The sequence below is a fragment of the Penaeus monodon genome, chromosome 19 (genome assembly GCF_015228065.2).
Source record: "Penaeus monodon isolate SGIC_2016 chromosome 19, NSTDA_Pmon_1, whole genome shotgun sequence".
In the NCBI taxonomy this organism is placed as follows: domain Eukaryota; kingdom Metazoa; phylum Arthropoda; class Malacostraca; order Decapoda; family Penaeidae; genus Penaeus; species Penaeus monodon.
Genome location: NC_051404.1, coordinates 37,854,414 through 37,854,653, shown reverse-complemented (window position 1 = coordinate 37,854,653; position 240 = coordinate 37,854,414).

Below are 240 nucleotides of genomic sequence, written 5' to 3'. Positions count from 1 at the left end.
GAGCGAGTATATATTATTATTGGTATATAAAATCCTTATTGCTATAAACAACGGTTATATATATTTAAACGATATTCAAAAAATGGATATGAAAACAGGACACAAATTCACACACGTGTGCCATGTAAGTTTTGGGTGTTGTGTAAGTACTATACACATAAATACTAATAATGAAGCAACGATAAATAATTATAAAAGAGATAAAAAAGAAATATATAAAACAGAATGATACATACAAAT